The 15,433-nt window shown below is 42.5% G+C and overlaps 1 long non-coding RNA gene across 2 annotated transcripts; it reads right to left on the minus strand.

Moving 5' to 3' along the window:
- Positions 1 to 43: 43 nt before the first annotated feature.
- On the minus strand, positions 44 to 13,598 carry LOC126923212 (uncharacterized). Of its 2 annotated transcripts, none has more exons than XR_007713080.1 (4): positions 13,295 to 13,598; positions 1,580 to 1,876; positions 1,430 to 1,475; positions 44 to 1,349 (listed from the first exon to the last, which is right to left on the minus strand). It is a non-coding gene; the product is annotated as an uncharacterized LOC126923212 (long non-coding RNA). The 2 variants fall into 2 exon arrangements; XR_007713081.1 differs by lacking the exon at positions 13,295 to 13,598 and adding an exon at positions 2,423 to 2,820.
- Positions 13,599 to 15,433: the final 1,835 nt, after the last annotated feature.

Here is a 15,433-nt window from a genome sequence, read left to right on the forward strand (position 1 = left end):
AACATAGTAAACGAACTGTTGATAGCGAGATATTTTAATGCGAGTTATCCATAGCTGCTGACGATGATTTTCCAGTCGGTTGTTCCGTTTGTCATCGATTCTGTGCTTAGAGCTATGGTCGGTATAGCGTTGGAAAGGCAGGTCTTTAAAAGGTGCAGAAATCAGGGATAGAGATGACAGGACTGTTCTCATATTCGGAACGTCACGGAAAACAAGCTGCATACGAGTACTCGATACACACCGTGGTTGTGTCGATTTAATTTGATTTGATTTTTAATATTCGTGTTTCTTGGTATTAATCGCCTGTATCGCAAACATATATTATTATCTTGGGAAGATATACCGAGAGTCGTGATTTATCATTTGTAAGTAAGTATATTTTTGATTCAAGTCGTGTTGGAAACGAAGGTGCCTGTTGCGATCCTCTTTTCTGGCTTCTGGTAACTACCAATTTAAAGGGGTTGATGTATACAGAATATCGAATCGTGTCTTTGTCAAGCGACGATATATTCGATTTACGTTTCTTAATTTTTTGTTCGAAACTTCCCTTCCAGGATGGATATTTTCTTCATTTTTGCTTATTTGTTATAAGTCTAACTCTATATTTATCACTCTTCGTTTATTACGAAGCTATGCGAATGCTACTATGTATTAATTCAAACTAAAAAGTACTTTTTTATATGTTATATTCAAATAACTATTTCCTTTCTTTTTATTTCTTAAATTCTAATTTGTCTAATACCAATGCGTGTAATTATACGTATTAAAAGCTACATGCACGTTTTAAATGATTTACTGCGATGCCAAATAAGGAATAGACCAACTATTTACCAAAAATAAAGCTAACGCTATTAATATATACGTTCCTTCTGCTCCTGGAATTCTGATCAATCTGATTAAACTAATTTATTTCATTGTATATTTATTTGAAAAACTATGGATGCTATGGCTAAAAAAGATTACTGCGAAGCTCGGTAAGGAATACTCTTGCTGCAGTCGCGGAATTAGCTTTGAGATATAGCTTCGTCCCGCTGGACGTAAAAGACAGTCTTAAGAAGAAGAATTTATCGATCTTGGCATTTTCTTTCTTCACCTCGAAGACTGGGAGCGTAGGCTGCCTACGAAGTGGAGGTGGCCGGAGACGGAATTAAAGATGGCGGTACTTTTTCCATTGTTTCTACCTCCACTTTCTCTTGCACACCCTTAGACCTGTTGGTGGGGCGAAAAATGGCTGGAAATATTTTCAAGGGTGATCGAAACGGGGGTGAGTATCCTTGCCCACTCCCCTAGAGCAGTTCGTGGGATTGAACGATGGCAATGGACGATCAAAATGTCTGCCATTGTTATGTCTGAAAAATGAAAAATACGACTATTAAACGATGATCATTAATGGAATGATTTCAGGTTAATTTATTTTTTGAAATATTACCTTTTCTGCTATCAGTGTTTTTTGCATTTTTGTCCTACTAAAACATCTAAAACATCAAAATCTAATTAGCTATAACAAAAACAGTGGCGAAAATTGCGAGCGATACAGAGTCAAAGCTTTCGCTGCATCGCTATAAGATAAAGCATTCACCATGGAGTTAAAAGATTAACATGGGTTCAGAAACTAAGCATCTTTATTTCAACCAATGTAAAATCCCTGCAAAGGACAATCCATTAAGGATGAAACGAAACAGGACCGATTTTCCTTCCTCGTGGAAGCTTGCCGAATCGATGCGATCGATGATCGTATAGATATTCGAAAACCATCGGTGTATCCCTTTCACTCTCTAGTCCATCGGAGAAGCTTTCTTTTTTCTCTTATTCTTTCTCTTACTGCAACGAGTATCGATCGACCGGGATCGTATTTTCCTCGAAGGTTTCTCCAGACCTAGAAAACGTTCGCTGTTGTTTTTATTGCTTGAACGCGGAAAGCGGAAAGCGGAAAGAGGCGACCGGTAGAATGGGAAGGAAAAAGAGGGCGGTGGGAAGCGGAGGGGTGGAAAGCTCGAAAGGAAAAGCAAATGAGACTCGATGTTACAGAGCTCGAGAGGATGGAGCCGGTAATGCGAATGGTATGCAAGAAATCGCGAGTCGCTGTTGCTTCTCTCTCTTTTCCGTTTTTCCACCCCTTCTCGTATCGAGACTTTCCTGCGCGCAAAAACTCGCCGGCAAACCGCTGCTTATAAAAGAACACGATCGACGATCGGAGAAATCCATCGAACTCATCTTCCGTTATGTCTTTTCTTTACGAACATGTACACGTGAATACATATCGTTCGCGATTTAAACAAATAGAATCTAAACAGATCTATCGTTCCCATTTTGGAAACTCATTTTACTCGTTAAATAATTTTGGATATTCGAAAAATATTAGTAACAAGTAACAAGTAACTAAATAAACGAAGAATCAGATAATTATTAGAAAGATATGTACATTGTGTATTAGCAGTTGCTATTCATACGACGCCACTTGGCTATAACGCCACCAGTCGCCATGCTATGATGAGATACTATAATAAACGCAAATATTTTCCGATGCTTTTGCGATGGAAATAAAACAGAGTAGACTTTAAAATTAATTTTACCGACAACAGCAATATATCTAGGTATCGTTTAACGAGAGAACAACTCACGAAATCGAATTTAAAAGGGTTAAAAAAACACTAGAAAATTACTCGAAAATGTCGGGTAACTATCGATCGTTGCAAAATTAATGTCCCATGGGGGACATACGCTGCAACCACTCGCGGGACGCATCGTCACATTATTTACGGGGACTAACTGTTCGGCTTATAATTAAACTCGCTCTTCGAAAGGACGAGGCGATACTGAAACCGGGTATGTTGCGATCACGATATAAATGCGTACACGAAACGCGTTCGGTGTTCGTCGATGCATCTACCGACGCGTTTGACCGGTATGCAAAACACAGTGTTGACCATCGTCCCTTGAAAAAGGATCGCTACCGAAAATCTTTGTCTAGGGTTCAATCTCGAACAGCTGCTGTCCCTCTCCTTTCATCCCTTAACCGGTAACCCTTGTCCCTTTCGAGGACTTTCAGTTACCATTTCGGGTAATTAGAATTGCCATTTCAGTTACCATCTTATTATATACTAGATAGAAATTTATTAGAAATTCGTACCATTTTTTTAAGTACCAAGGAACACGATAGTTTCTTGGAACAATCGTTTCTTACGATCCGAATAAGTGTAAAAAAAATGACGTAAACAAATATATAAATTAAATATTCCAATTGCATGAAATATTTTTTCTTAAATGTAATATGTTGCAAAAATTAAGCGTTACGCTATAGCATATTTCGATGTATTTTAGCTCGCGGCAGAGTATAGAAATTTCGCGTGACAGCTAACGTGCTATACGTATATGCATAGGTACATATACACGTGAAATTCGAAAGCACCGGAAAGACAAAGGAAATAATGCACGATCAATTGGAATAAAATTACAGAGGGTTTGCGCGTCGGGGGTGAGGAGAGAGGGTCAGCCAGAGCAGGCAGTTTATTGATTTAATTGCACGGCAATTAGTTAGCCGTTTGTCGTTAAATTTCATCCGGAACGAAGCAGCGATTCGCTTATTTAACCAGTGATTAATCGTCGCCAGTTTTATCTGTAGCTAACAAATGACGCTAATGGGTAACCAGAAACGCCATAGAGCGTCGGAACACCATTAGCTATCGATCGACATTAGCGGTTACGCACGCGAGCCCTGGCAACTTTGATGCTCCTTCATCCGATGCCGATCGAAATAGTTTTTCAATTTTCACGGACGATTGGTCACCCTCCAGTCGCAATTTTCCCGTCGCTTGGCTTTTCGATTATCCACCGAACATCCTGGAACGTTGGCTGTCCCGACGCCCAGCCAGGAACTAACGCGTCCGCGGGCAAAACGCTCGATCCGTCTTTCGTTCGCTCGATTCTGTCGATTCCTCGCGCAAATGAGCCTTTCGCAAACTGCTAATCGATCCTGTCCACCCTTCGCTATATTCTATTATAGTTCTTTAAACGCGCGCCGAAAAGCAATCGTTAAGAATTTGAATGTTTCGTGTCAGTTTGGTTCGTTTCTACGAGACAAATTCCAATGTGTAATACATGCGTATATATCGGACGTTCAAAGCCGAATAACGCAAGATTCTGACATTAAAAAGCACGGATAAAAATGAAAAACGCTGCTTCGTAAATAATTCTTTCCGTTCTTCTAACCGCTTGCGCCAAATTGGAAGAATACCAGGAAATTTCTTTTCCATCGTATTGTTGTATAGATCGTTGATAGTTTTCAGTGTTGGAACGGTTATGAGATTGTCGAGAGTTTCGCGTGCCCAAGACGAGGATTTCGGTCTTTTGATAATCTCCTGAAAAGGACAATAGACCAGGAAGGAAAGAAAGAGAGGAGGCAGAAGGGTCGTTACAGTAACGGAGAGGTGAAGCGGGGGTGAGCATCACGTCGGATAAATTATGACGTGATAAGGAAAGGCGAGTAGCAAAAACAAAGGATGGCAGCTCGACTGAGGAAATAATAAGGACTTTTTGATTGTACTATAAATTTTAAGAGGCTTTGTTTTTACGAAACTCGAAGCCCGCGTACTTTTCGATCGTCATACTTTTCTCGTCTTTTAATATCTCGACATACGAACAGCGATTGATACGATACGCTCATGATAAACTCCCTACCTTAAACTCCCTATACCTTTCGTTCTACGTGATAACAATATTAATTCTACCAATTAAAAAGAATAAATAACGTTAATTTTGACTGTGTTTGCATCTTTTTGTACTAAACGGCTTATCGATGCAACTTGTTCGTTGCAGAAATTCGACATTAAGCGTGTGTCCAGTTAACGAGTATGCGAATTTATATTATCTATATTAATTTATTCGCATGTGATTTTAACAATAATACTCGTATCGATATATCGACATCAATGTGGCTTTAACTGTGTATCGTGTTAATGCTATCCTGTTTATGCAATCGTTAATAAATTTCCCGAAGAATATTTTTTTTAACGATAAAGTGAAATATGTAATTCCTATTGATACAAATTTTCGTTTCTGTTCATATTGAAAATGTTGATACGCTGTTCCGACGCGAGAGTCTCAACCGATAGAATCGAACGCGTAAAGAAACAAGCTAGCGATATAACGATAAATTATATCTTGAGAGACTGTTAATTCCTTGTCGAAAGGTTAGTAGGGCAGGAGTGCGAGGGGTTGATACAAGGGGTTGCGGACGGAAGAGGAAGAGTTAAAAACTCGTGTATCGTGAAACAGGTTTCGAACACCCGGAAGCCTTTTTCACGCATCTGTAGTCCAAACCACTCGTCAGGGTTGAAACGTCGCTCTTTCTTTCCTATCAATCTTTTTAAAAATACTTTGCAACGTTATAGCTACAACACTTTGTACACGTATAAGTCTATACAGAGAAATATGTATAACGGGAAACTTGAATTTCTAAATTGGAAAGACAAAGCGAGTCGTTTCAGGGAAAACGAAAATTTCAAAGTAGCAGGCAGGCGAACGTCCTTAATTAAAGAAAAGTCGAGGATCATTAAACGGTCGACCCTTATAGAGGACACCACTCCCGAGTGCGAGAAGGCATATAGATGCCGTTGATCGCGCGACACTAAAAACTCTCCGCTGGTTTTAAGCGTCGACACGGCTCTTTTACGCGCTTCTAAAAAGTGCCAGCGTGGCGATAAAGAGTGGCCCCGAGGGTGCCCTCGTAAACTCGAAGAAAAGGCTGGGTGCTAGGGTCCGCTCGTAAAGAGGTCGAGCCGAGACGCATCTAAAAATCTTTAAAACTTCCTCGCCGGCATTTTCTTAGGATAATTTCCATTCATTTAGATAAATAAAACAGAGAAGAGATTAAAGTCAAGTGTATAAATCGATCGTGACCATCGATCGAAAGCAATATAATGGTACAACAGGTTCGAATACGTATACGTACGTACACTATCGTTCAAAAGTATGCGAACGCGAGGTTATTTCCAATAACGATTTTAGTTACAACGTTGAGATTCCTTTGTTTTAAAAGCTGGTAAAAATCGATCAATAAATCCGCATGTTTATGAGTAGCAGCGCAGCTACTTTTACAAATAAGATCGTGGCGTAACAATGAACAGAGTATTTTTCTTACTCCGGTACGATCTCAAACACCATCTTGAGCAACATCGCGTACAGTATCACGAAACCAGCTTGATCATAAGCGAGAAAGAGAGGAGAAGCGAAACCATCCCCTCCAACGAGATTATCCCCTCCCTTCTTTCGTTTCTTTCCCAGGATTTTTCTGGTTCCGCGGGCCAACGGAGCAGCAAAAGAAAAGAAGGGAAGGAGCCACCCCTCGAGAAAGGAAGGAGAACGGTGGCTTGGAGGTGGCGAAGGTTTGTAAAGGCACGAAGAGAGAGAGCGAGGGAGCCTCCTGTCGGCCACCTTCGCCGCTCCAGTATTTCAGATAAGAATAAAGTAAACGGCGAATGGGGTTGCCGGAGGGGTGGCTGCAGTAACGGCCAGGCTGGGGTAAAGGTGATGGGGGAGGGTGATGCTTCTCCGACTGGGCCGTATCAAAGCGAAAGGGGCGAAGCAAAAAGTACGACGATCGATGCTACCGGTCACACGGTATACAATGAAGACGGTGAGCGCTTTACTTTTCCTTCTTTCCACTTCCGTTTCCCCACCCTTCTATTCAGCGGACGTCTCGAAGATTTTCAGCAGTTTGCTCAACTCGAACAGATATCGCAGCTTTCGCGATATATGTATATATATATATATGTCTTTGGAATCTCGATGAAAGAAGCAATTTGGTCAAGTTATCGCGAAATGAACGAGTCGGTAGAAGAGAGTGGATAGAATTATCGAAGTACAGAAACGAAAACAGCGAGAGTGAAGAGTCAGTATGCACCTTAAAGCGAGGCTCGTATAGTACCGGCTTATCAATTTGTAGTCCTACCTATGTACACGTTACACGTTACATCTTCCGTATGTCGCAAGTCGTGCAAGTCTTTTTACAGTATTTTCCAGAATACGAACCAACCATGTGCAATAAATTATCAACTTGCGCAAGAGCAGCAGCGTCCGAAAGAAAAACTAGGAACACTTAAACCACACGCCCTGTCCATTGTTCCGTAATAGCCTCGTACAAACAATATTTCCTCGTTCGAGAAGTTCGTGTTTTAATACTCGTTAGAAGTTCGCTGCAATTTTCCTCGGTGTTAACTGAAAAACGACGATCGTTACCCCTTTTTTCACCGCCCAGCCTCTGCCTCCTCTCTCCTCCTGTTCATTCGGGCTGTCTTCGAAGCGGGCTGGAGCGTAATAGAGGCGAATGGGGCGGCGGGATGAATTTCCTAATTAAAACTCGTGGGAAACTATTTAAAACTTAAAAAGGAACGAGGCTAGACCCAAAGCAACCCGGGCCCCATTATCGCCCTTGCCACGAGCAACTTCGGCAAATTATGAATTTCATCGGACTTGGCACAACCCTCCTGGACAGGCTAACACTCTTGTACCTTGTTCTATTTTTCTTTTCCTCCGTCTTTTACTTTCTGTCGCCCTTTTTGTCTCTCAAAAGTATGAAAATTGTGGTCCTCGAGCGAATTTCCTCTTACAAATTGCGACGAGACAAGTTCAGAAAGCGTTCTTATTTATGTCTGGATAGTGAACGTTAGATCACGTCCGATTCACGCACGATCCGTCCGATTTCCCACGTTCATTCGTTTCTGATTTACTATTCTGATTTTCTTCGAAGCACCTCGTCCACGCCACTCGTCCGTTTCTCCGCTGCTGCTACAGCGTTTCTACAATTTCCATAGGAAGGAAGAAAAAATGCACAAACTCCTTTCCTTAAAGCATTTATTTCGGTTCCGATCGCGTGATGCGGAAAATCGAGGGTAGTAAATTAGCGAGGTAAACGAGAACTGCAGGGGATGGTCGAGAATTTGCGAAAAACTCGCAATGGCTGCAATTAATCGTATCAAGGGTTTACGTTCCGTCGGTTCGTTTCCCCGAAAAGGCTGGATCCGAGAAATGCCTGGAACCTTCCGGCCACCATCTCCTTCTGTTCTTTTTATTTCGCGAAAACGCTTCCACTCTCCGAGACTTACTTTAACTGCTTGCAACGCGTCGGGCAATTAGAAGCGGCGTCTTTTAAGCCCGGTCATAGATTTTTCCGCGTAGCTACACCGCTTAAAGCGGGAAAATTTAAGGCCAGTTTACAAGCCACTTGATGCATGTGGTATTATAGACGTGCTTAATTTTCTTGCCGCTTTCTCTTTCGTATCGCCTTCAAGATTTACTCGTTCTCTGTTTATTCCGAGGCGATTAAAATAGAAAATCATGCCAGTTTTTCTCTCTATGTCGTTTAAAGACGCAAGAGAAACTCGAAGAGTTTTGTGTAATCTTTCTTGTTGATTTTAGGGGTGGCTCACGAAGGGTAATTTTTCGCGAGTAACAAAGGTGACTGCTTTACCGATTTTAGAATCAACGAACGCTGCCATCTGTGCCACTTACAGGGAACATGCACGAAATTTTCTCTCTGTCGATTAGGAAAGAAACTTTTAAACTCGAAAAGTACTATGTACGCGCATAATAAGGTGCGGAAGACAGAGGGCGGCAGTATAAAAGAATTTGATAAAAAACAAGAGATATTTTCTGAAAAATATTATACAACTAATATATTTAAAATAGTAATTTTCGGTTTCATTTTCCTTTATGCGGGAAAATAACTACGAGTTATCAACTATCCGCCCCTATACTGTTCTACTCTTATATTTATTTTCAATTTGTTACAAAGATAGTAAACGATCGGTCAACGACATCTACATAGTTGAACTTCAAAGAACGATTCGCTACCTTTGATCAACCTGTTTAATCGCGGTTAAAAGTCTGAGCAAACAGAGGGTTGTACAAAAAAAAAAAAGAAAAAGAAAAGAAAAGAAAAAAAGAAAAAAAGAAACGAACGGCAATCCGTCTGTTTCTCCGTGTTAATTAATTCGTAAGTAACCTGTTCACGCGCGACCAGTTCCAGCCTCTCTAAATTCGTAACAAGTCCGACTACGTCAGAGCCCTTTGAATAAATAAAATCGGCTACGGATCGATGACGCACATTTGCCCGGCAAAAATGTGTACTCGCCGGCGGTGCCTAAATGTCATACTGACGACGAGCGCTAATGAACTTTATAATTAACGCGACAGACGAGCTCGCAACGCGACCGGATTACATCGTGTCAAACGAATCGCGGCAAATGAAACGATTACCAGCCGGCTACCCCGTGAAATTCAACGACGGGGAGCGTATGCACGGGATCGAAATTAACCGGTTGATCGCGTTCTCGAGTACGCTGTTTACTTCGACTCCAGTCGCTCTGCTATCGATTTTTTCCTCTAATAATCAACCACGAAAGTGATCAGTGAAAAATTTCCCCTATTATTTATGTAATTCATATATCCAGTATCGCAATAGCCTCGGCAATTATATGTACGATATAGTTAAATTTCGTTTTCATCTTCCAACTGGTCGTGCTTTCCGACGTTTCGTTTCTAACTACATATTTGGTTCCATGTGAATGCCGATTCTATAAATTAGATTCATTATTCTTCCGTGAACTTTTGCAAACAATTCCTGCCAACTTGTATCGTTATTCTTTTTACGCCATAATTTTGCATACATTCGATATTTTGCACGAATGAAAATTTCTTATAATCTAAATCAATTATTTTATCGGAAAAAGAGAAGAAGCTTTTTGTTTTTTGTTCGGGTAAATAAGTTTGGAGACTTTTTGATCGCACGATACGGGGCAATATGGTGTAATTATGATAAAATTATTCCCGAGCGTGATTCGACGCGGATTCGAATTTGCGTGGGAAATTAAATACGCGCAATTATACGCTCCCCGTCTGGGTTAATTATTCAGTCGATCGGCCAATTAATTTTTGTAAGCGTCTCCGGCCCCGCTCGTAATTCGATACGCGTGTATCGCCAGTCCCGATAATCCATTTTCACTCGGCCTGTCCCGTGTATCGGCGCGAAATTAAACGACTGCTAACGAGCCCGATAAAAAGTCTACGACCTAATTTCCACTGATCGCGGTGTCGTTTCACGGCCCTCGTTCATTTCGCGATTTATCGAGCGCAAATACACGCGGCGGTGTTACTACGATTTTCATTTTCTCTGAAAAGCGTTATTATGCACCCCGTTAATACCCCGGGGTTCTCGTTTTTCGTTCCGCACTTTTAATTCACTTTTCACGCTTCGTTTTCACACCACTTTCCCACTTAAAATCACTGGAAACAATGCTCGTAAATATCTTTAGACGATATTGCTTTCATTTTAGAAGAAATATTATTCGAATTTTGTTCTTCGATGCCAAAATGATCAACTGCGTTTAAGCTATGGTTAAAAAAAAAAAAACAAAATCTGAATAGAAATTATTAGAAGTATTATTGCTTTTCAATTGCTATAGCACTTTTTATATCGCGCGTTACTCGAATAAAATTATTTATCGTTACAATATATATATGTGTGTGTGTGTGTGTAATTGTTCATAGATGAGATAAACTTTAAAAGAATAATGATCGCAACATCTCTGCTATTCTTTGTTTTTCGATTCATGGAGTCGATCAACGTGTCTTCTAAATGACACATGTAAAATGAAAAATACTATGGCGTGTGTTATACCGTGTCTGCACGCGTTATAAAATTCGAAGAACAAGGCAGAAATTTGTTCGAGCATTGCCCCAAGTTTGCTAAACCGTTCCCAAAGGAAATTTGAAGGGTCGTGGCAGAAGGTGGTCGAAAGGGTCTGCGATCTTTTTCCGTAAAAGGGAAAGCTCGGTCAGTTTAGAGGGGTAAAACTGCGTTTAGAGTATCGTCGAAGGGATCCAGAAAGCGTAGGAACCGAGCGACCATTGCTAAGGGACTCCTAAAAATCTCACCCACCCTCTCACGCTCGTCTCATCTCGTTTCTTCCGCCGTCTTCTTTCTCTTTCAGACCGGAGAGAATGCAACGGTGGAGAGTCCGTCTTTTTTCACCATCCTCGTCTCTTTCCTGCTCGCTCTCTAAGCATAGCTAATTCAAAATGGCGTCGTAGCCCCTATATCATTCGCAGCCTTGCTGGCCTCCCTTGCATCCTCCCTGCCGCTTCTGCGATCCTCAACCCTAGCGTCAGGGGTGGGGCCACCGAACTATGGCGCCCCGCGCGCGTACACCCTCCTAGCCTGCACCCTAGATAGATCCTCACGCTCTTCGCGTCTCGGAACTCGACCAACAAATTGAAATCCCGCATTTTCCACGAGCCTAAGCCTAGCTAGCTTTCCGTCTGCTCCGCGCACGATTTCTCGCAGGGCTTCCTGCTAACCCTCCGCTATGCTCTACGTCGATTTTTCTTAATAAATGGAAAACATTTGTTTCGATTTTCGCAAGGACAGTTTTTACGTAAAGAGGGACGCAGAATTTTATATTAGGTATATCTTGTCGATATCTTGTCGGTAGATTCGAGATGTTTGTACATTTGTGAAAAGTTCAAAAATGAAAAAATGCATACGGTGTTTTTATCGATTCTTCTAGAGAGAGAATGCATTTACGAGGAAATTAAAATTGCAAAAATACACACAGAGTATACAACATATAAAGGAACGTATAAAATATCCAAAGTATGTCGATCGTTGTAATAAATAGCGAGCAAAGTGTTCGGCTTCCTTTCAACGGCATTCGTAACGATACGGATTTACCAAACATTCTGCGAGGAACGTATAACCTACTCTCCGCGTTTTTCCAAGAACATTACAACCTACTCGTAAGAAGAAGGAATTTTTTTAAAAAGAAACACGTGGAATGCTCGTTTAAAAAAATGTCAAAACAGCTACTTGCACTCGTTTCGTGCATCGAATTTCGTCCAAGAAGGAACGCACGAGAAGTACAGTTCCTTTCATGAAATCGGGACAGAGAGCTAACCGGACAGAGAATCCGGATTGTAGCCGTAGAATTTTCACACGGACTGTGCGTTCGTTGATCGTTCGGTGGAAAGGAGGAAGCGTGGGGTTGGCGTTGCAGCGAGCGGGTGGCGAAAGAGGGTGGACGGGTCGGTTTGGTGTGTTGGAATGCGAATTCGGACATCCCGCCGTGGCGGCGGAGGGCCTAAGGGGAGGGGGAGGGCCGCGTCCGTCCCGCAAATTTCGACGGCCGCCGAGATTTCGCTGTCCTGTCCATATAATCACCGTGCTCCGAATTCCAGCACCTAGATAGTTAGGGCACTTGTGGCGTCCGCGCGCCACTTTCCCACTTTCTTCTCATTTTTTTTTCCACCGTTGGCAAACCCTCCGGATTGCCAGCGAAATTGCCACACCACGGCGCATAATCGTCGTTCGTCGCTAAACCGCATAATCGAGTACCCGTTCGATGACGGATGCCGCGACACACCTCGCATCCTGCTGGCATTCCGAAAAAATACAATTGCACGCCCCTCTGCACGTTTCTAACCGCTATCGAGACAACGAGGAATTCGATGATTCGACGATCGTCATTTGTATGTCGCGTTCTGTATATTCCTACGCGACTATTGTTATTTCTTTCTTTTTTTTTCTTTTTTTTTTTGTCAATCGCGATCGTACCACAAATAAACGACGATTACGCGAAAAAAGTATAATGAGATTATTTTTGACATTTTGTTTAACTTTTACAAAAAAAGGAACGCAGAGAGCGAGCCATAAAACGTAAAGTGATCGGCCGAGCAACATGTAACACGGCAGGATCGTTAATACCAGGGCGAGAAAACGTTACATATACCGTATTCGTCTACTACCGAACAACGTCACTGTTCTTAACGATTCGAGTCACGTTCGACCACAAAAATCGATGGCTTCTCGTTTTCACAGACTTTTTACTCGTTCTCCGTTCTCTCAGTTTATCGGTGAGTTCGAACAAAGCGAGTTGCTTATTCCAAGGAAAGATTCGTTACTTTTAATTCCTTTCTCTTTGCAATGTCGTACCTTTACCGCCGAACTCTCTGCGTTTACATCCAAATCTACGAGGAATTTAAGTAAGTACAATCGTTAAAAAATACGAAGGAATATCATCTAGTTTGATACCGTATCTGTCAAACAAAGTACTTCGTACATATTGTGGTAATGTATTAAAGTGGGTATAATTTAAAGTTGGGTTTCTACATCGAATATCAGAACTTCATGAAAGATCAAACGTATTCCAAGATTTTTCAGTGAAAGTGTATGTATATTACGTATTGATCGAAACCATCGTCGCTATCAGATTCGCGAAGATCCACGATCCATATTACTTACCATCGTGCTGCTGTATTCCAAGCTTCGAAAAATATACAAGTACGAACGTAAAAGTACATACTCGGAAATCGAATATTTATAAAGCTGTTCGAGATTCGAGTAAAAATCCAACGACCCAAAAAATATTGACGACGATTTAGGCGATTCTTAATAAGGTCTTGCAAGGTTCTCCATCCACTGTAAGGTTAATACACAAGCCACGATTTACTATGTACAAGATTTTACGTCTCGAAAGTAGTTGGCTGAAAGCAATGGTCGGAAGGGGATCGAGAACTCGCGAGAAATTGCGTGAATTTTTCCACGGCTCGCGTCCAACTGACCTCGCCCTTATTTTTCGCCTCTGTTCATTCCTTGGTCCCTACCGCTCTCCCCTCGTCGTCGGCCCTCCTTCCCGCCGCTACGGATTTTTACGATTCTGCGCGTGGAAAAATCGCCTTTTTCCAATGGCCGAGCCTGCGCATCGACGCATCGGGTTTCTTCGACTTAATAATTACTTCAAGGTGATCTGCGTGTAATTCATCAAATCGAATGGACGGGGAGAAAAGTCGAGGGAACTTCCACTGACCTAAAAATAGCTTCGCTTCACCTCGCTGTGGCGATACGGCAGTAATCCAATTACTAAGAAAATCAGCACAAACACCTTTCTGATGTGGAAGTTCTGTTTAAACCGAAGTTGGTTCTTCCCATGTTGGCACAGGTAAATCTCATAGCCTGAATACCCAACTTGGCGAACATTTACTGTCAGAACTTCAGCTATTGCCTCAGATAACAATGAACCCTGATGTAATGTAATATATCATCCAACTTTGTCACCGTGCATCTTCATTTCACGCTAATAACTGTCTGAAAATACGATTTCATCTATGGATTAGGAAAAATCCAAGCAACGCAACTTCCAATAATTCGGCTCTTGCTCGTTTCGTGCAAACCATTTACAAGCCGATCTTTTATTTACGCGCAAGTTCATACAAAATAAACGTGAAAATTATGCTCGCGTCTAAGCACCGAGGTAAGCGTTCGCTGTCGAGGAATAAATCCAGCAAAAGCCCCTGGATCTTCGAGTCGTTGGTGGATCCCAAGGCGAGCATGGGAACGGGCAACTATTATTCAAGAAGACTGGTCGGAGAGGCGGGCGTTGGATAAGGGTGCCGTCTGAAGCCGGACGAAGTCTAAAGGAATAGCCGGAGACGAGGCGAAGGGGATTGAATCGAGCCTCGCGAGACCATAAATTCGGTGCTCGTTGCGAAATTCCCGCACACACCTACGTGATATGCGAATACGAGGGACGGCGAGAGGGACAGAGGAGGAAAGAGAGAACGCGGAGGAGCAACGTAGACGTGGAGGCTCACACACACGTGTACAAAGAGGGTGAACATATAAATTCGCTTCGCGGAATAAGGATCGGCCCCTTTCAGACGTCGGCCGGGTGGCGTGGTGGCAAGGGGGTGGCGTGAGTTCTAGTCGGGGGTAGGTCGAGCCGAGGTAGGAGGGTGAGTGCCACCTTCTTGGATCAATAAATGATTTAACATTCACAAAATGGCGGGTGAGCCCCCGGCGGGGGCGGAGAAATAATATAATCTACCTTAGACTCTCTCTGCCGGCTTCCTCCACCCTCTTCGAGCCCGTGGTATCGTCGTTCAGGGGTTGACGGAGGGGTAAGGCAAGACGTAAGGGGGCTCGCCGGGTGGCAGCGCGAAGGGTGGGCGCGTTCCCCTTTTCCAACTACCACCGACACCGCCATCCCAACTCCCATCCGCCGTCCCCTCCCGCGTCGTCAGCAGACTCGAAACCCTGAGAACTCCGGCAATACCTACGTTTCTGCTTGCAGCGGCGTTACCCACCTAAGAGGCAGCGTCTCGAGCCTTGGAAAACGCCGACTTCGTTCATGAATTTTGACTTTTCACGTTGCCGAAATAGTTGCCAGACCGTTTCATCCTGCCATTCTTAGGCAAGCGACCGATTCGATCGAGAAGATTAATCGAGAAAATCCAAGTCTCCAGCACGACGAATACATTTTTAAAGCAGTTGGTTTTTACATTTTTTCACGATCAACGATATTCAACGTTCTGGCACGAAATAATCCGCGGATGATAAATACGGAAAAACAAATAGGATTATTTCCAACTTGTTTAACCATCG

The sequence above is a fragment of the Bombus affinis genome, chromosome 13 (genome assembly GCF_024516045.1).
Source record: "Bombus affinis isolate iyBomAffi1 chromosome 13, iyBomAffi1.2, whole genome shotgun sequence".
In the NCBI taxonomy this organism is placed as follows: Eukaryota; Metazoa; Arthropoda; class Insecta; order Hymenoptera; family Apidae; genus Bombus; species Bombus affinis.